Below are 23,193 nucleotides of genomic sequence, written 5' to 3'. Positions count from 1 at the left end.
CTCATCCACAGCTGTGTGAGGTGTGGTCCTCACGGTGTGGACAGATCTCCATGACTCATTCCTCCCGCATCTACATTAGGACTTGTGACCTACATCTCTCCACTTCCCCATCACAGCTCTGCTTTACTGTAGTTACCAAAATGGTACTGCACACTTGTGATCGTCAAAGAAACTGAGAGTCAGTGTTTTCATAGCAGGGAAAAATACAAGATGGAAATAAACTGTTGAAAGCCAAAAAAACTGGAAGAGAGAAAGAAGAAAAGGAAGGGAACAGCATATATATATATATATATATATATATATATATATATATATATGATAATTAAGATAGCTATGATACTAATTTTTGTTTGTCCATTGAAAAGAATGATTTGTGCTAATATGACATGGACAAATAAATACCTATATCTTGCACTCTAAGTAACTAATTTAAAGATAACAGCACTCAATTTATTAACCAATTTTACTCCTATATTATCCCACTTTAAAATTTCTTTCTATTACATTTAACAAACAGTAAATAAACGCAGAAAAAAGAGAAGAAAAAACACAAATGCTGTCTGCACGTTTGTTGCTCTAAATGTGTCAATCAGCTAGATGGTGGTAATATTTTACACTGTGCTTACATGAAAGACATCAAATTCTGTATCTCAAATACACCAGCGTCTCCTCAGTAATGTGGTAATAAGGCTCACAGTAAAGCTGGACAATATGTCACTTCAATCAGAGGATCTCAAGATGAACTTCTCTTTAGCTTTCATCATTCAATATTCATAAAATGTAAATATTATATTAAATGTTTCTATCAAATGAGGGTCTGGGGTTTTCCTTCAGTGAGCGAGTCCTTTCCTCTTATGGTGGTGTTAAATTTTAGTTTTGGACCATGTTATAGAGCTTGAATTGTGCCTTAAAGACAGCCTGATATATACATATGTATAATTGTTACTAATTTGTGTTTGTTTCAGTAAAAGCCATGACAGGTGTCACTTTGTGATTACAGCGATCCTCGCTCTTGGCACCCACATTTCTTCCCCAGGCAGTGCAGTCCTGGGCCCTAACACATCAGCTGTGCCTGACTCATCCTCCTCTCTCCCTTCTGGGATTTGGTATTATGAGCACCCAGCCAGGATCTCTCTGTGTCTAGTGATGGCTCAGGTGACTGCTTGCACCCCTTGAACTATTTTTGGACAAGGACTTCTCATGCGTGAAAAGCACATTTCAATGTTCCTATCCACCAAGATGATTCAGAAGTAGAAATTATTTTCAGAGTGTTTTGTACCATCTGCATTCAAATAGTCCAATCTGGTCATGACTTTCTATGCCAACTTATTTGATTGAAGTTGAAGCTTAATGACACTGTTTCTACAAATTGTGCACTGTATTTGATTTCAAGATGTTAGTGTATGAAAACAAACAAACAAACAAAAAACAACCTGAATGATGGTAGAATAAAACTCAAGAGCATACCATAGACCCTCCTGAACCAGAAAGCCAGACTCTTGGAAAACAAAGACTCATAGAAGTGAAAAGGACATAGAACCATGGGAATCAAGGAAGAGCAATCAAAGAAAACTGGAAATCACAAAGAAACTGGGAAACCTGAACATAATGCAGAGGAAAGAAGAAAGCTGCCGGGAATGCTAACTCTGACTCCTGAGAAGGGATCCTGTCTCTGAACACGAGGTAAATCTGAACAGGTTTGGAGGTCTCAGGGAGAAACAATGGAATGAACCTGCAGTGTTACCTCAAGGACATCTTGTGTTTGTTGTGCGCTATGAATACAGTACTGTGATTTACTTTGAAAGTGACTTCTTTCACACGAGTAGCTAGAGTTAGAGAAGAAACTCATTGTAGACTCTGAGATCTTTGAGAGTGATTAATCATGGCACATTTGGGGAACAGGTTAATTGTTTAGGACTAAACAGTTCCAGGAATGAGAAGTCACAATTTAACTACATTCAGAGTTTCTGGATCCCCTTCCATACCTATGGGTGGGAGACAGCCAGAAAAGATAGGCACAGACATAGACTTCCTGAGAAGTGTAAGTAGGGTGACCTCAGATCAGGTGTGACTTAGTGGTCTGTGCCTTTTGTGATAAGACATGCTATTTGCATGTGATTTTCTGAGAAGTGCACATGTGAAAGTGGAAGGCACAGAACTTGGAGACCTGTTTGTTTTTCACACATGCCAATGTGATCAACAACATGTTTCATCTTGAATAGTTGCCACATACTGGGGTGTATGGACAGAGAGAGCTCTGGGGCAATGGGGGTTCACAGGACCACAGACCATGAAGCTAGGTGAAGATACTTGGGGCAGGGACTTGGGGCACAGAGGATCATAAACACTCTGAGCTGCTAGAATGATTACAGTCATAAAGAAGACAACACATCATTGATTGACACTGCCCAGTAGGAAGTGTGGGGCAGGACTCAGCACACACACACACACACACACACACACACACACACACACACAGAAGTGGGTAGAAAAGAATATGCTCTTGCTGTGACTCTCTGCTCTCCCAGTATCTGTGTATTCCATCCTACTGACCTTGGGAAGAAACCACCCACCCAAACACAAAGGGGAATTTCTTTGATGTTGTTGTTTGCTTTGTTTTTATTTTGTTTTTTATTTTATTGTTTTAGTCTTTTGTTTTCTTTTTTGATTTTTTTAAATACTCGTACCCTAATAATACTAACTTCTGTTATTCTTCAACTGGATATTTTACGTTATATTTCTTATCTCCTTATCTAGCTTTCTGAATTCTTCTCTATTGTTGATGCTATAGTTAAGGTATTGAATATATATTTGTTGAATGTCAAAATTTGTTTTAACTTTGCACCCACATGTCTCAGTAGATCCATTTTCTAGGTTTTAGAGTGGTACAGATATTGCTTTTATTCATTCTTGTGACATGTCAATACATGAGTAGTTTAGGCTCTATTATTTTCACTGGTCCCCTTCATATTGCTACTAGTAGTATGATAGCCCTGTTCAATGGTTTTCATTGTAGGCTAATAATGGTCTTTGCTTCAGAAACAGTAGTGCAGTTGTTTTCTCTTCTCTGTGTGATAGTGGGGATCAAATCTCCATCAGAGTGTTAGATGCTATGAAACCCCTCAAATGTTGTGCTGAATAGATTGAACATGAGTTTTAACTCACGTGCATAATGAAACTCAAAAGATGTTCCAGGAATACACGGTTATTTCCAAGTCTCCACCACTATGAGTACTCAGTGTTCTCTGTCTCATGTGTTCTGCACATGTGAACTGCGTGTGGCTACATGTGAATCCTTCTCTAGCTGTGCCATCCTGGAATAGTGGAATTCTGAGCACCACCAGGACCAGGTCAGCCAGGCCCATTGAGATGAGATTGTCCACTGTGTGATCCTGAGGTTTGCAGGAGGAGTTAGTGACAAAGAGGTCAGAAAAGACCAATATTCTCCCAGGATTCCTAAACATTCCCCAGGGGCACCTGCTTCCCTACAGAAAATTTCACTTTGTGAATGCAGCTTCATAACTGAGAAGTTTTTGCTTCCCTGATTTGGAGTTTGACTGGGTTTGTAGTGGACTGAGGGTCTCCACTTTTCCTGAGAATCAAGAAAGAAAAAAAAAAGATGTGAACAACTGAAGGACCAGGGTATTTATTCTGGGTTCCACAGGCTTATGTCTTACCATCATGATAGGATTTCGTGATCATCCATAGGGGCCCTTTCTCAATGGAGTCTTCACCTCACTGCACTCTGTAATTTGAGAACTTGAGTAGAAGTCACTTTGAAATAAAGATTGCCTGAGTTCAAAGAGCTCAGAACTGATGACAAAGAAGATTTCAAGTTGGAAAATAACTGAGCACTTTTGATTTATCTGGAACAAAGGACAATGTACACTCATTTTCCTGGAGGTGAATTTCTCTCTCTCTTTTTTTTATTTAAGGAGAAAAAGAAAGAAAAAAAAAAAACAGAAAAAGGGTACAATTTACACAGAATTTCAGAAAGAATAAAAAATAGGAAGTCACTAGTCAATAGATTACATATTGTTATCTTAGAAACAGTTGTCCAAGTTACAAAATTAAAGCATATAAAGTGAACTTTCAAACAGTGAGACTGGAAAAACTTTTGTTCAATGATCCAACAAAACTCAGTAATATGGTTATGTACTTTATACACTTAAATATATATGCAGTTATATTCTTTAGAGCACTTTCTTTTCTTTTCTTTCTTTCTTTCTGTCTTTTTTTTTTTTTTTTTTTTTGGTCTTTTTTCCTTTTTATCAGTACCGGGGATTGAACTCATGACTGCCTGCTTGCAACACAGGCGCTTATGTCTCTGAGCTAAACCCCCAGCCCCAAGAGCACTTTCTTTACCTTTCTTTTGTACAATGACAATTACACATTTTGGGTTTTATTATTCCCACAGTTCTTATTACTTTTTTTTTGAAGAGAGTAAAACTAAATGTGACATAACACGACAGAGTCAGTCAAATCAAAAGGATGGACATAATAGATAATGTAAAAACAAAATATTAGGTGATCAACAATGATTACCATACTGCCTCTTGCTATCTTAAAAAGAATTGCTTATATCATCAGTTATAATAAAATTGAGAAAAACAGTAAAGAATAAAGCCAAAACATTGGAGACATTACAGGACTTTAAAAGAAGATAATAATCAACCAGAATGGGCATCATAATGAATCCTATTGTCTTTACAGTTGTTGTCTACACTTTCAAATTGGTACTATTAAGCAAAGCAGAATAGAGGAAAATCAGTCAAAGCAAGATGGTGAGGGCTATATAGGATTTCAAATCAAGTTAATAGGAAATCAAAGTGGGTTACTGTAATGTATCCTGCTATTTTTATTTTTCCCTTAATTAAAAAGATAAAAATAAAAAAGTAAATAATTTAAAAAAGGAGACTGAGATAAAAGAGGGCATAACAACAAAACAGCACAGGTCAGAGCATAACCATTTAAGCAAAATAGTGTTTCACCACAAGATAATCCCGACATAAAAGTAGTTACCATATTGTCTCTTTCCTTGAAATCTTTGAGTATAACTTCGTATACTGTAGCATCAAATATATCAAAACAATGTAAAACCATTCAAGAGAATGACAGCATTACAGGGTATTTAGAACCAACTATCAGAAAATGAACAATGGTTTCTGTATAATCTCCTTGTCTATAAAAGTTTTTGCTTATATTATCACATGTAATAAAATCCAATAAGATACAACCTGTTAAGACCGATGGAGAGAGAAGAATAAAAGCTTGATGGGACTTTAAAGCAAGATGATACTAAATCAGCACTAGCTATTATGATGTCTTGTTTTCTCCAAAATAGCTGTTCCTATCATCCAATCTTCTCTGCCTCATTTCTGTTGAGCTCTTTTTCTGTCATTAGCTGTCAGTTTGTCTTCTTCATTTTGCTTTCTGCCCCATTCATTGTGGCCTCTCTGCCAGTGTTTCTGAAGTCTTGGTATTTTCCTTTTTAAGAATATCCTGCAGTATTCTCTGTAGAGTTGAATTTGTGGTTGCAAATTCCCCTAGTTCCTCTTTATCCTGAAAGCACCTTGTTTTTCCATCAATTTCTAGGGAGAGTTGTGCAGGATATATCAATCTTGGTTGGAGGTTGTTATCTTTTAAAGCTTGAATTATTTCCCCCCACACTCTTCATGATTTGATGGTTTGTGCCAAGAAGTCTGCTGTAACTCTGATGGGTGTTCCCTTGTAAGTGATCTGTTTCTTGTCTCTGACAGCTTTTAGTATTCTGTTCTTATATTGTATTTCTGGAATTTTGATTATTATATGCCTTGGTGTAGCTCTGTTTTGGTTGTAGGTGGCTGGGGTCCTGTAGGCCTCATACATCTGAGTATCTTTACCTTTTGCGAAATTAAGGGAAATTCTTTTGGATTACTTTTGCGAATAGCTTTTGTAGTCCATTTGTTTGTGTCCCTACTTCTTCTTTTATGTTCTTAATTCTTAAGTTATAGATCTTCTTATCATCTTCTAGGCTTGTATTATTGCTATTTGCTTTTTTGTTATTTTTAAGAAGTTTTTCATTTCATGCTCCCATATTACAAGTCTGCCCTCCAATTCAGATAAACTATCCTTAGTTTCTTTCAAGCTGTTATGCCAGTTTTTGATAGAGTTTTTAGTTTCCTGGTAATCTCTTTGAACCTGCTTCACATATTTTATGTTTTCTCTATTTTCTCCATCAAACAATTCTCCCCTTTTTTTCTGTTCTTCCATTCCACCATCTGTTTTGTCTTGGGTGGTGCTTAGCATTTCTCTAACTATTCTACTTATATCTTGCTTTATTTTGTTAAATAGTTCATTGTTAAACTCGTCTATGAGGTTCTGGAGATATCACTTTATGTCTATTGGTGCCGTGTCTGATATTGCATTTTTTCTGTCTTCCTTTGGGTTTCCCTTTCCTGGATCAGTGTCCCCAATCCTGAGGACCCTTTCTTGTTGCTTCCTATTCCCATACTTTTTGTTCCTTCCATACAAGCGAATGTAGGAGGCCCAATTTTTTTCTCTTTTTTGGTTACAGTTTGTTTGAATTGTGCCAGCTAGGTGTTCCCACCCACTGCAGTGTACTAAGGAGACACAGAGGTGGGCAGCCTCTACTGGGCCCGCCCCTCCAGGTCAACCTACCGAAGGCTTCACTGCTGGGGTGCACCTCCAGGTGCTGGGACCTGGTTTGTGCTAGCCTACTGGGTCTTAGTCAGTGGCGTCAATCAGGTCACGCACTCCCCACCAATCCCACTTGAGAGGGGAATATGCGACTTATGTCACTGCAGCGCCCTGTTCCGGCAAGTCTGCCCAGCTCAGTATGTCCTTTGCTGGAACCTCATACTCTATGAAAGGGTCCCCATTCTGCTCATTCACTGCAAGATGCTGTAGGGTTCCCTGATAGTCCCACTCTCAACTCTGTTCATGGATTCCCATTCTCAGAGCTTTCACATATCTCTCTCCCTGCCCTGCAGATTTGGACACAGCAGTGGCAGTAAGAAATTCAAATCACAGCTTTCAGTGGCAAAGGTTCTAGCTTCCACACTGAGATTTTATCTGTTATAGCACCAGGATTGGATATCCAGTTTGTTTCTCTTAGCTTAGGTCCTTCCTGGGTCAGCAGGGTGTATCTCCCCTTGCTTAGGGCTCCTCGCACTGCACCATTCCTAGACTGTAAGTGGGGTATCTCACAGAGCCTCTCCATAGCTGCTGCTATCTATCTGCCATGTTCTTCTGGAAGTCTCCAAATTTCTCTTCATTTATTGACCATATATGAAACTCTGATCCATAGAACAATGGAAATTCAGGTTCATGAAGGTGAATGTCAAGGGCTGTGGCCAAGCCTGGGGGCACTGTCCCTATAATCTCATCCTAACTGATCATCTCATGGTTTGAAATACCTACAGTGTTACACACACACACACACACACACACACACACACACACACACATTTCTGTATTTTATGTGGTAGGAATGTCAGGGGTTCATAAGATTAGTGTAACTAGTTTATAGATGTGTAATTCATGTAGAATGACCTAAACTAAACATGCAAAAAGATGCAAGTGGAATAAATAAATAATAGGGTTAAAAGGGAAAAGACAGTTAGGGATAAAACTTACACAATGAGCACAATTCTTATATAGGTGCTCCTAGGATACTCATCTCATGTTAATTTCCTGACTTCTGAGTCTCTGCCTCCAAGATTTTTCTGAACAAGTGATCTCTTACATTCTTTGTGTTACAGAAAATATAAACACAGGATTTAACATTCAATCTGTGCAGTAAAGTCCTTACTCCAGTGCAGTAAAAATGAAAAGAGGGAGAATATGAATAAATATTCTTTAATATGAACTATGTAGAACTAGCTATAATAATATATATCACAATATGTAATAAAAATTGAGGTAATCATGCAATTGAGAAATTAATTTTAATTAATTAGGACTTAGTGGCAAACAGGGCAGAAAAGACCAATATCCTCTTTTGTCACTAACTCCTAATTAATTTGATATATATTTTATCAGTGAATCATAAGTGATCATTAAAAAGTTATTGGAAGACAATCTGAAAATAATATGAAGTACTAGTAATACATGCAAACCAACAGCTTTGTTGTATAACAAATCATTATTCAGAAAACATAAAATCACCATTTCTTAACATATATTTTTAAAATATCGGGTCATGTTACAAAATTTTTGTGAATACAAGATTTTCAGACAAATCTGAAATATTTCTATAGTTCATAAGTGAACTATAGAATTTTCAATATCAATTTTCAACATCCTGGCTTCATCTTGGGACCTTCTCTGGCTGTAATAATCTTGGAAGAGCAGAATCCCGAGGGCCACCAGGACCAGGCCAGCCAGGCCCATCTGGATGAAATTCCCCACTGTGTAATCCTGGTGCTTTGAGGCTGAGATGGGGACAAAGAGGTCACAAAGGTTAGGACAGAGTAGTCCCTTGTCCCTGCATGTCCACCTACGCACCTGAACATGACCTGACCCGTTATCCAGCTCCATAACAGAATTCTCCTTCTCTCCTGTCTTGGGCTCTGAGCTGTTCTGTGATGGGCTGATGGTCTTAGCTGCTCCTGGGAACCAAGGAAGATGAGTGGGATGTGTAAAGCTTTGAACAGACAGACGTGAGCCTCTCCCCACCTCCACATCCTTGTGTCTCAATATCATGACAAACGTGATGCAGACTCTTAGCCTTTGCAGCTGCAGCAGTGTCACCTCTGGTCACTTAGACTCATCAACCTCACTGCTGCATGAGCTCAGGACTTGTGTCTGAGTCCCTTAGGAGCAAAGTTTAGTTGATTTCACAAAGCTTAAGATTCATGAGGAAAATGGTCTCTAATTTTTTTAAAAAAATTTTTTATTTAAGGAGAAAAAGAAAAAAAAGCAGAGAAAGGGTACAAGTTATACAGATTTACAGAAAAAAATAAACAGTAGGGAATCACTAGTGAATGGATTACATTTTGTCATCTTAGAAATAATTGTTCAAGTTACAAAATTGAAGCTTATAAAGTGGACATTCCAACAGTGAGACTACAAACAGTTCTGTTCAACGATCCAACAAAACTCAGTAATATCATTTTCTATCTTATACACTTAAATATACACGCAGTTATATCATTTAGAGCACTTTCTTTTCCTCTCTTTTGTACAATGACAATTACACATTTTGGGTTTTGTTGCTCCCACAGTTCTGATTACTTTTTTGGAAGAGTGTAGAACCAAAAGTGACATAACAGAACAGTCAGTCAAATCAAAAGGGTGGACGTAATAGATAATGTAAAAGCATAATACTAGGTGATCAACAATGGTTACCATAATGCCTCCCGCTATCTCTAATAGAATTGCCTATATCATTAGCTATAATAAAATTTGAACAAAACAGTAAAGAACAAAACCAAAATTTTGGAGACATTATAGGTCTTCAAAAGTAGATAATAGTCAGCCAGAATGGGCGTCATAATGAATCCCACTATCTTCACAGCTGTTGTCTAAACTTTCGAACCTGATGCTATCAAGCAAAACAGAATAGAGGAACATCAGTCAAAACAAGATGGTGAGAGCAATACAGGGCTTTAAATCAAGATAATGGAAAGTCAAAGTGGGTTACTATAATATATCCTGCTATTTTAAATTTATCTTTCCCTTAATTAAAAGGATAAAAAAAGTAAATAATAAAATGGAGATTGAGATAAAAGAGGGCATAACAGCAAATCAGTGCAGATCAAAACATAACCATTTAAGCAAAATAGTGTTTCACCACAAGATTATCTCGACATAAAAGTAGTTACCATATTGTCTCTTTCCTTGAAATCTTTGAGTATAACTTCGTATACTGTAGCATCAAATATATCAAAACAATGTAAAACAATTTAAGAGAATGACAGTATTACAGGGTATTTAGAATCAACTAACAGAAAATGAACAATGGTTTCTGTATAATCTCCTTGTCTATAAAAGGTTTTGCTTATACTATCATATATAATAAAATCCAATAAGATACCACCTGTTTAGACCAATGGAGACAGAAGAACAAAAGCTTGATGAGACTTCAAAACAAGATGATACTAAATCAGTATTACCTCTTAAGATGTCATTTTCTCCAAAATAGCTGATCCTATCATCCAATCTTCTCTGCCTCATTTCTGTTGAGCTCTTTTTCTGTCATTAGTTGTCAGTTTGTCTTCTTCATTTTGTTTTCTGATCCATTCATTGTGGCCTCTCTGCCACTACTTCTGGATTTTTCGTATTTTTCTTTTTTAGAATATCTTGCAGTATTCTCTGTAGAGTTGAATTGGTGGTTGCATATTTCCCTAGTTCCTCTTTATCCTGGGAGCACCTTGTTTTTCCATCAATTTTCAGGGATAGTTGTGCAGGATATATCAATCTTGGCTGGAGATTATTATCTTTCAAAGCTTGAGTTATTTCCCCCCACGCTCTTCATGATTTGATGGTTTGTGCCGAGAAGTCTGCTGTAATTCTGATGGGTGTTCCCTTGTAAGTGATCTGTTTCTTGTCTCTGACAGCTTTTAGTATTCTGTTCTTGTATTGGATTTCTGGAATTTTAATTATTATATATTCCTGGGTGTTGCTCTGTTTGGGTTGTAGGTGGCTGGGGTCCTGTATGCTTCATACAACTGAGTATCTTTACCTTTTGCTAAATTAGGAAAATTCTCCTGGATTATTTCTGTGAGTAGCTTTTGTAGTTCATTTGTTTGTGTCCCTACTTCTTTTTTTATGTTCTTAATTCTTAAGTTATAGACCCTCTTATCATCTTCTAGTCTTTGTATTATTGCTGTTTGTTTCTTTGTTATTTTTAAGAAGTTTTTCATTTCATGCTCCCATATTACACATCTGCCCTCCAGTTCAGATAATCTGTCCTTAGTTTCTTTCAAGCTGTTATGCCAGTTTTTGATAGACTTTTTAGTTTCCTGGTAGTCTCTTTGAACCTGCTTCACATATTCTATGCTTTCTCTATTTTCTCCATTAAACAATTATCCCCTCTTTTTCTGTTCTTCCATTCCACCATCTGTTTTTTCTTGGGTGGTCCTTAGCATTTCTCTAACTATTCTGCTTATGTCTAGCTTCAGGTCATTAATAACTTTATTCCTGAACTTTTCTATGAGGCTCTCGAGATAGCGCTTTATGTCTATTGGTGCTGTGTCTGCTGTTGTCTCTTTCTCAGGATTGGGGGCCAAGGACCCTTTCTTGTTGCTGCCTCTTCCCATATTCTTTTTTCTTTATATATGCAAGCATATATAGGAGGCCCAACTTCCTTCCCTGTCAGCCACAGTCTGATTGAATTGCACCGGCTAAGTGTTCTCACCCACCGAGGTGCATCAGGAAGTTGCAGACCAGGCAGCCTATGTGGGGCCCGCCCCTCCAGGTCAATCTACCTTCAGGAGCTGGGACCTGGGCTGTGCTAGCCTACTGGGTCTCAGTCAGCAGTGTCACGTGGGCTAGGCACTGCTCACTAATCCCGCTTGAGAGGGGGATTGGTGACTGAAGTCACTGCAGTGCCCTGTTCCCGCAAGTCTGCCCGGTCCCAGAATGTCCTCTGTTGGAGTCTCCTGGACCGTGGGAGAGTCCCAGTTTTCCCTCACTCACCGGAGGTGGATGCACTGCTCCCCGCCCATCCCGCTCTCAACTCCGTTCACCAATTCCCATTCTCAGAGCTTCTGCATGTCTCTCTCCCTGCTGAGCTGATGCAGACGCAGCAGCGGCGGCGGGAAACCCAAATTGCGGCTTCCAATGGCGTGAGCTCCAGCTTCCACACTGAGGCTTTATCTGTTCCTGTTATAGCACCAGGATTGCATTCCCAGTTGGTTTCTCTCAGCCCAGATCATTCTTGGGTCACCAGAGCATATCTCCTCTTGCTTATGATTCCTTACTCCGCACCATTCCTGAATTTTAAGCTGGGTGTTTCAGAGAGCCTCCGTAGCTGCTGCTATCTGTCCGCCATGTTCTCCGGAAGTCTGATCTCTAATTCCTAAATCATGAAGCCCTTTGAGCTCTGTGCTCAGTGTGGGACACAGGATGCTGTGAGTGACTTCTCCCTGGAGAGGAGTTTCCTCACCATCAACTGAGGATCCAGGGTGTAGGTGTGAGGACTGGTCCTCAGGGCTCCAGAGCATCATGAGCACAAGAGGTGAAGTCTGGGGGACCCCTTCCCCAGCCAGCCAGGTCCCCTGGTGCCTCCTCCTCCCTGTGGCTTCTACGACTCAGCATCACATAGTTAGAAACACCCTCAGTGCAATGCATGCACAAAGATTCTCGCGTGTGCAACTTAGTGTGTGTGTGTGTGTGTGTGTGTGTGTGTGTGTGTGTGTGTGTGTTCCACATGGCAGTAGCATCACTGCTCCATGGAAACAGTGCTTCTGCTTTTCAGAATGAAAATCTATGTTGGATGACTGATAATAAACAAGAAAAAATGTATTGATGGAGCAACATTGAGAATACAGATGAAAAGCTGTAGATAACAAACATAAATACAGCTGGATCCATGAAAAATTATGCATTAGTACCTATTTAGATTATGATGGAGACAGGTATAACCATGTGCATGCATAGTTGAAGCAAGAACTTTGGTGGACCAGTGAGATTTTAAGAAATATAATTTCCATTGTAGTGAACTGGACACAAATTTTATCAGTAATCTGAATACATTGTTTGAATAACGAGAAGAGAAGGGAGAATAAAAAATCAGTATGGAGGCTGGGGATGTGGCTCAGAGGCACAGCACCTTCCTGGCAAGTGCAAGGTCCTGATTTGCAGTTCCATAAATAAATAAATAAATAAATAAATAAATAAATAAATGTAGTGTAGAATAAAAGGTTTTAACCTAATATTCTGTTTATAGTGTTATTATTCAGAAAATATAAATTAATGAATTTATTTTCAAATAATTAAAGTACTTGATCAATTTAAGCATTATTTAGAAATGTTAATAATTCTTGTGAATACAACTTTGAAATGTTTCTAAAGTTCATTAATAAAGCTCAACTCAAGCATCTTAGATAACATGTGATATTAAGAAGCTATTCCTTACAACTGATACACAAAACTAATCTATTCCTATGAAAACAGAAATGCAGGCAATTGTCAGTTAAAATATAATTCCATATGTCTGTAAATCTATTTCCACAGAAAAGTATCTATTTAGAATTGAAAAGACAGAGCAACAGCACAGGAGTGCAAACAGATAATGCACAATGACTCAAACAGGATTGCCCAGAAGCCCCGTGGGGGATCCCAGTGACCTGGAGAACAGTGCAGGCCCACCTCAGTCTCAGGTGAGCACAGAGCACAGAGGCCCCAGGACTCAGGAGTGGCTGTGCCCAGCAGTGTCTGCAGCCTGGTGCTTCTCTCTGCAGGAGAAGCTGTGCTGGGGGCTCAGCCTCACTCGCAGTCTGATCCCATTAAGGCTGCTCTCTGTCCTCCAGGGCCCTGGTTCCTGCCTGGACCTCAGATGCATTCACCCTGCTGACCACAGGGCAGCAGGCACTCTGTCCTCAGAACTCCAGGAAGCCACCGGTCTCCCTCAGTGTCCCCCTCCTGTCTCCTCTGGAGACTAATTCTGCCCTGAAAAATCACACACAGTGCTGCAGTGCTTCTAGGACTCTTGGAGGTCAGGTGACAGTGTCTTCTCCATTCACATGTCAGGGCCATGACTGAGGCTCTGGGACAGCAGAGCAGATCATTCTGTGGGAGAGACATCAGGAAGAGAGGGCTGGGCCCTATCCTCTCCCTCAGTTCAGTCCCACTTTCTGCTATTTCACTTGTGTCCCCTCGCGTCACTCCATGACCTTTAGCTCTGTGGGAGACGTCAGTATGGGAGTCTAGGCAAGGAGCTCCAGCCTGCATCAGCCTCCTCATCGGGAGATGCTCATCTGTGGACCCTCCCCTCCATCAGCACTGTGTTTTGGGGTGGCAGACCAGTGCTGGGGACATGACACAAAGTGACTTTGTGGGACAGAGAGCCTCACTGGGACATGGGGTCCTGAGGAAGAACTGTTGGTGCCATTTCAGGTCAGTTTTGGGTCCTGGGTGATATAGAAGGATGGGGCATCTGGGGACTGAGCCCAGGGAGTCTGGCTTCCAAGCTCCTTCTCCCACCAGAGCTGAGCTCCTGAGCTGCAGGGAGAGAATCTGAATGCTAATGCTCGGCCTGGCGCCCTCTGCACTGTCACTGCCACTGTCACTGCACAGAGGGACAGGACTTCTGCAGTCACATCTTGGAGCTCTCCTGGGAAGCTGCCTCTCCAAGGCTCACAGCAAGGTCAGCACTGAGAAGAATTTGAAGGTCAGGGCCAGGCTTCTCTTTAAACCTGGAGAAACTGAGGCCTACACAAGAGGAGCTGGTCTGAGTCAGCATCTGCAAAGGAGTCTACCGTAGCCCCTCAGCTCAGTCCCTGCCCTGGACCCTTCCCATCAGGGCCTTCACTCAACACCCAAGTTCTGGACTCTGGTGTGCGGGACTAACACTCAGGGCTTCCTAGAAAGAATGGGGAGGTCAGGGCCCAGGCTCCCTGCTCCTCACTTCTGGTGCTGCTTCTCTTCGAGGCTGGACCCCAACATCTCTCTTAGGTTTGAAACCACCTCATTAAGCCCAGATATCCTGATCCAACCTCCTCCTAGAGATGATCCATAAAATGGTCTCTGTCAATTATTTGGGGACTCAAACATGATTGGGTTAAAGAAAGGACTTCCTCACCTGAGACCAGGAGCTCCAGGGTATCACTGGGCTCGACCACACCTGTGGTTTGGTAGCATAACAGCCATAGCACCTGAACGTCCATCTCTCCATGGGGTTCAAAGTGCCCATAGGGAACAGGGCCACCATCTGTTTATTTGGGCCTGGTTGTGAGTTCAGCTTCCAGTACAGATTGTCTTCTCCTTCCTTAGTCACAAAGAACCTGTCAAATCCCTTCCATGAGCCACACTTCAGGATCACATTCTCCTCTGAGGTCACCACAGGGCTGAGCAGGGCTGAGAGGCTGGGTTTGCTGTAGACTCCTATGAGACAAGGAGGCAGCATGTTAAATGGACTCACACCTCCCACACTGTCCCCAGGGCTGGGTTGGGAGAGGAGGACACCCCTGAGAGCAGACCCCTTCCTGAGGGCAGAGCCTGGGGCTGGGACCCTGAGTGTCCTCTCACCCGTCACCACCAGCTCCAGGGCATCACTGGGTTCAGACCAGCCAGCAGGGCTGCAATGGTAACAGTGATATCGCCCTGCATTGTCCTCTGTCATGTATGGGATGGAGAACTTGGCCTTGTTCCCTGGTTCAGGTGACATCTGTGTGTCTGAAAATTCTGGGCCATCCTCTCTGTACAGATGGATAGCTGGGCCCCCAAGGTCCTCTCACACCGGAGGGTCACAGGAATCCCCGAGGGTATCATAGAGCCTGGATGAGCCTGGAGCTTGGGTTTTGGGAGGATACCTGCAAGGAAGCAGGTGAAAGGGGGTGATGTGTTCTCACTATTCACAGTAAGCCCTACATGGAGAAAAGTTTTAGGCTGATCTGTGATGAGCAAGACACCTGAGGAGCCCCTTGTAGACATAGTGCCCTTCTGGACACTATGATGTGAACTTTCCCTGTCTCATCCTGGTTCTGATATCTCTAGTCTCACTGTCCCCAACTCCGTCACTGAGTTCAGCATCCCTGGGTGCCTCACCTATCTCACCCCCAGCTGCTTCCAAGGTCTCTAGTTCAGGTCCTCAGTCATGAAAGGAAAAAGTTGGGGTTTCCTCACCTGAGATCTGGATCTGCAAGGGGTCCCTGGGCTCTGACCACAGCTGGGATTGATTCCAATAACAACCATAGAATCTGAACATCCACTTTTGTCTGGGGGTTACAGGGCCCACATGGAACAGGGCCTTGGCCTGCCCACTAGGGCCTTGCTCTGAGTCCAGGGTCCAGGAGAGCTTGTTTTCTCCTTCCTTGGTCAGAATAAACCTGTCATATCCCAGCTGTGCCCGACACTGGAGGGTCATGGTCCCCCTGAAGTCACCACAGGGCTGGGCAGGGCTGAGAAGCTGGCTTTGCTGTAGACTCCTAGGAGAGAAGGAGGCAGTGTGTGGTATGGAATCACACTGTTTACCACACTGTCTCCAGTGCTGGGCTGTGAGGGGGGGGTCCCCCATGAGAGTAGGCCCATTCCTGAAGGCAGAGCTGGATTCTATGACCCTGAGTGTCCTCTTACCTGTCACCACCATCTCCAGGGGCTCACTGAGCTCTGAGTAGCCAGAAAGAGTGTCATAGTAGCAGCGATGTAGCCCTGCATTACTCTTTGTCACGAACAGGATGGAGAACATGGCCATGTTCTTGAGTTCCGGTAATGTTTGTCTTGTCCAGGGATCTTGGCTTCCCTCTTTGTACAGACCAAATATATGGGCTCCCACATTCACTTCACACCAGAGGGACACAGGCTTACCCCAGAATATCACAGATCTTGGCTCAGCCCAGAGCCTGGATTTGGGCACTGTGCCTGCAGGGAAATCACAGCTAGCTTTCAGAACCTTCTTCCTCTCCTCAGATCCCTGCACTCAGCCCCAGAACTCTCCAGACTTTCCAGGACCAGCCCACACCTGCTGTGCTCCAGTCCCACTGGCCAGGGTTGGCCTCTTGTCCCAGCAGGAGGAGGGACCAAGGGCAGCTGCGGACATGATCACCTGCCTGCACTGGGGTCCTGAGACCCAGACCCAGCTCTGGAAGAGAGTTCCATGTGAGAGGTTTGCCATGTTGCCTGAGCAAGTCCTCTGTTCCCAGGAGCCCCCTGAGCCTCTGGTCTCCTCATGGACAAGGGTCTGGCTGTGGGTTTCAGACTAGGGGTTCCCATCCCTTGGCTCAGTTTTCACCAATGCAGAGCAGTGCCATGAATGTGGTGGTTATGGTGTCTCTTAGCTCCAGGCAAGACAGTGTAGATAGAAGAGACCACAGTGCCTGACACACTGAGTTTCACAGCTGGCCATTGGTTTCTGCCCTTCACAGGGTGGTCACATCAGGAGCCTCACAAGAAACAGAACTGACATGCACTGACAGCAGGGCTGTTTTTCCCCAGGATAATCCATTCTGGCCTCCAGATTGATGTGGAGTTTCCCCTTCCTCCTGCGTGTTCCCAATTGTTCCTCACTTCACTGAGTTCCACGTCTAAAAGCAGCTAAAAGACCCAGAGATTTCACAGCTGATGCCTTCCAGAGCACAGTCACCCTGGGAATGTCCTTCCTCTCAAAGCCTCCCATGGGTCTCTTTGTCTCAGCCCATCCACCTGCACAGCACGGTGCTCCTCACCATAGCTGTCCTCCCCCAGCCCTGGAGATGCCTTGAGGAGGATGCAGGTCCCTGCTGCTGGTAGACTACAGTGTCCAGCTGTATTGTTGAAATTTCCATTTTCAGGTTATACCCTCTATGGTTGAGATCTATTTTTAGCTTGAAAAATGTTAACCAGTTGGTTGTTACTTTCTCAATTCCTAATGAACATTGGGCTTTCCTTTATGAAATGAGCTCACATTCAGTAAGACTGAAGCTCACCCCAGGATCACACTTCAGTCTTCTCATGTGTAGTGTAAGGTGTGACTCAGGCCACAGCACCCATCTGTGCAGAGATGCAGACATGTAGCCTGGTGAGTTTTCTCATGTCCAAGTCCTCATGAGCATGAAAGAAAATTGTCCAGGACAAGCAATGAAACTAAAGAGCTTCCTCACTCTTGCTCTCTTGTGATGAAGACCCTGAAGCAAAAGCAATTTCTTCAATGTCTTAGTGGTATGGGTTTCCCCCTTGGAAGGCTTTCTAACCCAGCATCCCATAAGTTCAGTCAAGGGACTTGCACATTTCTTGTGTGAGGTCGAGAGAGATGGAGGCCACTTACTGTGTTCCCCTTTGCTCCTGAGGCCATGGGTTCCACCAGTCAGTAGGAAGCATTTAGTGGAGGTTTAAATCTGTAACAATACCAATATTTTTCTATATCTGTGATGTCTGCAGTTATATCTTCTACACCTGCACCCATTACTCCAGGAAACACATCCAGCCTGCAGTGCTATCCTAGCTCCTTGTCTCAGCATTTCTGAGGGGACTTTCCCATAACTGTCAGCCCATCAGCACCCACTGCTGTGCTGGGCATAGCCCCCACCTGGCCTTCATCCTGTGTCACATGGCCCCATGGTACCTTGCCCTCTGAATTCATGGGGAGCTGGTTGTGCTGCTCTGAGAACCAGAAGTGGGATTTTCCAGGTCAGTCAGTGAGACATTCTGAGTCCTCAGACAGTGGTGCTGTGAGCTCAGTCATCCCATATCCAACAAGAGCATCAGACCCAGTCAGGAAGATTTGCTGCCTCCTCCTGGTTGTTGTCTACTAACTCTCTTGTTGCTGGGACAAAATATCTGACACACACAGGTTAAAGGAGGAAGGGATTATTGGGACTCATTTTATGGAGGTTTCAATTCACATTCAACTGGCTCCAAGCGCAGGTGGTGTGCAGAGGACAAACAGTCCTTGGTGTGGTGGTCCAGATCCAATGAGTAGCGTCAAGGGATTTGGGACATTGTGTGATTCGAGCCCATGCTCATGGTGGCCACCTCTTGTCACCAAGTTTCATCTTCTGACATGACAGCCACTCAGAAACCCATCAGTGGACGACTCTAGTGTCACACAGTCATGTCCAGTCCCATAATCCGGGCTCCTACCCAAAGCCACACTTATGAGTTCCTGAGTCTTTGGGAGTCATCACCCTGACCTAAGGTTGAGGTGTGTGCAGACCCTCTTCCAGCAGATGAGGCATCTATTCCCCAACTTGCAAGTTGTGCAAGTTCAGGACAAGTGACCAAGTTCACTTGCTCCAGCCAGGTGGGCTCATTACTGAACCAAGCACAGAGTGAATCTCAGGGACAGATGACCACTGGGGTCAGTATTCATGAGAAACAGAGCACAATACTGATAGAGTGGACACAGTGGTTTACCAAGTGGGGTGATGGTTTATCTATACTGAGAAAAGTTTAATGTCGGCTCCTTCATTGGACAGTACTCCTCCTCCTCCACCCAATTTAAACCTCACCTTCCCTTAGGTCTAAAGACCCTGCAATAAAAGAAAAGTGTGGTTTTTACTGAAGGAGCAACCAGCCTGTCCCCAACAGGCATGAGGAGTGGTGCTTTACTGGTTCCTGCAATGGGTCCTCTGGGTGATCTTCATGCTGGCTGAGGAGGACTCTAGAGTTTTTTGAGGTCTGGCACATAGTGACTTTTAAGTGATCAGTGTAAAATGGAACAAAATGGACACATATGTGACCCGCTGGAAAGCCTCTCAGTGCAAATTCAATCCTGTTTCAGGAACATCTCACAGCAGTACAGGAAAGATCTCTCCAGGGAAAGCTGTGCACATGATGCAAGGGTGGCCGTGGCAGGAGGCCATGTGACTCTGCCAGTGGAATAGAGCCTTCCACCTTGTGACCACCCTTCCCTGGTCCACATATCTGGCAGCACCTGGATAGCCTGGCTGCAGGGAAGTCCTGGTGACACCACAGTGGGTGAACTGTCCCTTTGTCCCTCCCCTGAGAGGCTGTCCTAGGTCACCTCCTAGGAGTTGGCTGATGTCTTGGCATTTCTGGGTCTAACTCTTCTCTCTGTCCACCTAATTCTCCCCAAGGCTCTCCCTGCCCACCTGAAAACACTTCCTAACACATCACCGTGTGTGCGTTCTCAGGGCCTGGATTTCCTGGGAGCACAGGCTGAGGGCTCCTCTGGACCCTCTGCTGGGGCAGCTCTGCATTTCCTGGTATTCACAAATGTCTGGAGTCTACATTTTCATTTTGCTTCCAGTATTTTGATGTTTATGGTCTTCCTCCTAACGATTTCTGTTTTCTGTATACACAATCAAGCTGCCCTCCTATGATGACCTTTTGAATTTCTGAAGAGCCACAGCTCATTCCTAGCTTTCTCTGTCATCACTGTCATCACTATGTGTTGTTGTCATCATCTTTCCTTCACGTCCTTGCATGCACCTCTTGAGAAATGTGGAAAAGAAGGCCAGTGACACCGTTCCTTTTCTCCTTCCTAGTTCATGAGTCAGAATTACCAATTATTCCTTTGTAAGTAGGAAGCGTCTTTCAGATTCTTACAAAATTCTTTCAAATTCAACTGAGCACTCCTTCTGTCATTTGAAATTGTGGACACTTGGTGACTTTCTGGAGAATTTTTTCTTCATCTGTTTGGGTGAACATATTTTTTCTATAAACATGGTAAAATGCACTGATGTTATTAATTACCATAGCATCCCTGATTCTTTGGGCAAATCCACTTTGCTCACACTTTTAGACACCAAAGTGTGTGGTTGGCTACTGTTTAACCCAGGGGTCCTGTGCTGTCCTTTTTCTCTGATGAAAATTGAGGAAGAGTTTCTGGTAGGAACGTCGGCTTCTCCACCTGCAAAAGTTGAGAAGTGTTCCTTCTGTATTTCTTTTGTGCATATTTGCTTTCCTATACAATGTTCCCAGAGCTTTATAAACTTTGTTAGATTTTAAGTAAACATTTATATTTTTATTGTTCTAATTTAAATTACTATTGGTTGCTATGATCATTATTTCCCAGTTTCTTACTTTTTCAAGATTGATGTCATTTTATCCAAATGTAAATCAGTGTTTTTTGTTGTTTCAATTTTTTATTTAATTCTTTTTTTTACTCTGAAGTATAGATACATCATAAACTTACTGTGTACTTTTAAATTTATGATTAACTTGATCACTCTGCAATTTCCTCGGTTGAGTCTGTTATTTTGAAAACTAACTTTTTATATTTGCAAATGTGTCAGTGTAGCTGTTAGACTACAGGATCAAGCCATGTCTAGAAAATCTCAGGTCCTACACCAGAATCCCAGGCTTCCCGTGATCTTCAGCTGAGTATGCATGGGGCAGCTCCTGTCCATTATGAAGGCTGTGGGATCGGAAATTTCTCCTAAGCTGGTGCACAACCAGGTGGGCATAAACCCTGGACACAGCTGAGCTCTCCTCTTCCTGTGAGGAAGGGGCTGTGCTTGGCTCTTGTGTGAGCTTGAAGCTGTTCAGCAGGGTTCAGATCACTGCCTAGGGAATTTCAAGTCAGCATCTAGGAGGGAGGGTGAGTAGATGGGAATGCAGGTGCAGTGTGGGAAAGCCTGGGGACCTACAGGTAATGGGACTTAACTGCCTTCCCTCTGCTTGTCCTCCACTGTGGGTCTGAACCTCAGGTCCTCGCATGGCCTTGACATGGTGTAAACAGGGGAGATGCCACCACATCTCTTGCCGCGATAGAGACTTTGCCCTAGCACTGAGGCTGTGAACCTGTCCTGAGCTCTGTGTCCTCTGGACAGGGAGCCACAGCCACTCTCTGCACTCTGTGTGCTCTGGAAGTGGGTTTCTGTTGACCACCCAAGGCTCCCTTCATCCCTCTTCTTCCCTGGAATCACTGTGTGTGAAGAACAAGTCCTAGCCTGCTACTCTGAACTAGGGGCTCCCTAGCTGTTGGAATTATCTCATGATTTCCTTCCCATGCAATCCTCTGTATTTCTGGGGCACTCAGTGTGGACATACAGTTTCCCATGAGCACCTTTATCTCTCAGCCTCAGTTACAAGGTTCTGTGGACCTCACAGTGTCTGTGGCCCTTGATGCACAGTTCATTGTTTAGTACCCGATCTCCCTTGCCTCTCATGCCTGGAACATCGATGCTTTGAGGCCCAGGTGATTCCCATTCATCTTTCTGAGCCAGGTGTCCTCCAAGGATCCTGTCCACAGGAGGATTCAGGAACACAAACTGGGGAATTATGCTGATATCCACCCCCGACAAAGGAAGACTGTATGGACCCCAGGAACCTCTACTAACCAGGGAGATGAGAATGACTGGATCATATTAGCTCAAGTCACTGAAATTCTATTGGATAATTTCAAGAAATTTTGGGCTGGCCATCTGCCCCAAGCACTGAGGAATTATCACAGGAGAGTTTCAGAATGTTTCACCTCTAGCAGTGAGAACTCAAGTGTGTCTCACATCCTCACATGTCTGACCTTACTAATGGGGTCACAGGAGCCTGGATATTGCTAATGGACCCTGGAATGTTAAACACGGTATCATTTTGTGCGGATTTGCCTGATGCTGCCCTGAGAAGTAGCAGCACCACTGTGGAGGAAACCTACCCAGGAGAAGCCAGGGTCCTTGCCTGCTGTGCTCTGTGGGCACAGAGTCTGGGAGGGATCTGAAGTTTCACAACTTTGTCACTACCTGTGTGTTTTTGGCTGCAGGGTCCTGACAGAAGGAGAGAGAGGGATAAGAGCTCAAGACTGCACGCCTGAAGGCAGCACCGTGGGATGTGCATGGATTGGCAGCTGCAGGGAGGCTGTCTGCTCCGGGAGCTCCTGTCCCACCCAAGATTTGGTCCTCTTAGTGTTGTGGCAACAGACATAGAACAGCTCTCCCTGAACTCGTTGTTTAAAAATTGACTGAGGAACTCACAAAAGATAGTCCCAACCTGTGTGAGCATGGTTGACTGCACAGCATCACATCATCCCTAGGTAAATCAGAGGTTATCTGAGCTGGAAAAAGTGTTATGGCCACATGGGAGATCAAGGGACCAGGCTGGAGGAGGGAACGTAGAACCATTCTCCCCCTCCTGGACATCCTTAGTTTCTTCATTTACATTTCTGTGAGGTTTTCCCCAATTCAAAGCCCCCTTATGTCCAGGACTGCCTCATATTTGGACAACGTGCAGCTCATCCCAGCATGGGCACAACAGGTCTCCCAGAACAGCAATTATAGTAGCTATCAAACCTGAACCCGGTTTCTCTTGAAATTTTCTATATTAATAGTTCTGTGTTTGGGAGAATAGGCTGAAATCTCCCACTTTTCAAACAGTATAACACAAATGTGGATTATTTATCACAATTCTCTCACAGAGGTTCCTCTCAGAATGTAGCAGGAAACCCCTTTATCTCCTCATCCTGGACAGGTTGGAGAAGAGTTAGGCAGCTCTTGGTCTTCACAGGGGTCTTAAGTTGCCAGCACTGGGGCTGCCTCCTCACAGAGGTGACTCCAGCTCACCCCAGAGACCCAGATTCTGAGCACCACAGGCTTCAGCAGGAGACTGACTTAGCACAAGGCAGAGTCGTTTCAGCTCCTGAATAGAATGAGACCC

The 23,193-nt window shown here is 43.4% G+C and overlaps 1 pseudogene; it reads right to left on the bottom strand.

Moving 5' to 3' along the window:
• The window catches only part of LOC100718841 (leukocyte immunoglobulin-like receptor subfamily A member 6), a 31,955-nt pseudogene extending 15,250 nt beyond the window's left edge, over nucleotides 1–16,705 (bottom strand).
• Nucleotides 16,706–23,193: the final 6,488 nt, after the last annotated feature.

Source organism: Cavia porcellus, unplaced genomic scaffold (genome assembly GCF_034190915.1).
Source record: "Cavia porcellus strain 051 isolate PalLab524CR breed Dunkin Hartley unplaced genomic scaffold, mCavPor4.1 scaffold_7, whole genome shotgun sequence".
In the NCBI taxonomy this organism is placed as follows: domain Eukaryota; kingdom Metazoa; phylum Chordata; class Mammalia; order Rodentia; family Caviidae; genus Cavia; species Cavia porcellus.
Note: the sequence above shows the minus strand (reverse complement) of the source record. Positions and strands in the feature narration are given on the sequence as shown.